Source organism: Eimeria mitis, genomic scaffold (assembly GCF_000499745.2).
Source record: "Eimeria mitis Houghton genomic scaffold, Emh_scaff597, whole genome shotgun sequence".
NCBI classification, from domain to species: domain Eukaryota; phylum Apicomplexa; class Conoidasida; order Eucoccidiorida; family Eimeriidae; genus Eimeria; species Eimeria mitis.
The window spans coordinates 2211-2470 of record NW_013574196.1 but is presented as its reverse complement, the minus strand read 5'-3'; positions in this window follow the sequence as shown (position 1 = coordinate 2470).

The following is a 260-nucleotide window of genomic DNA, read 5'->3' as shown; positions in this document are numbered from 1 at the left end:
CCTTTTGTCTCCATTGTCTCCTGGTGTCTCCTTTTGTCTCCTTTTGCTGCTTCTTATTGTCTGTCTCCTGTTCACTTATTTGCATCTATTGCACTTGTTGCTGCTGCTGTTGCTGCTGCTGCTGCTGTTGCTGCTTCTGCTGCTGCTGCTGCTTGTGCTGCTGCTGCTGCTTGTGTTGCTGCTGCTGCTGCTGCTGCTGTTGCTGCTTCTGCTGCTGCTGCTGCTGCTGTTGCTGCTGCTGCTGCTTCTGCCGTTCTCCT